We start from the raw sequence: 261 nt of genomic DNA, 5'->3' as shown, positions 1-261 counted from the left end.
CCTTGCACATGACTACTTAACAAACTATAACCAACAACTAACAACCACCAGGAAACAACCAACACCCTTCTGAAAGATTTCCAGAGTTCCAAACATCACACAATTGCAGAAACTATTTGTAGCTGACAAAACTATGTGTCTACTAGAACACAAGGCAAATCAAAGTCACCTGCTGTGGACAATCTGAAGAAGCTCCATCTCCGACCCCTTGGACTAAAACAAAAACATATAATATTTCTATGTTTTTTTTTTCTTTTTGGA

The sequence above is a fragment of the Mastomys coucha genome, unplaced genomic scaffold (assembly GCF_008632895.1).
Source record: "Mastomys coucha isolate ucsf_1 unplaced genomic scaffold, UCSF_Mcou_1 pScaffold18, whole genome shotgun sequence".
NCBI lineage: Eukaryota > Metazoa > Chordata > Mammalia > Rodentia > Muridae > Mastomys > Mastomys coucha.
The sequence above is the reverse complement of the archived record's forward strand: the minus strand, read 5'-3'. Positions refer to the sequence as shown.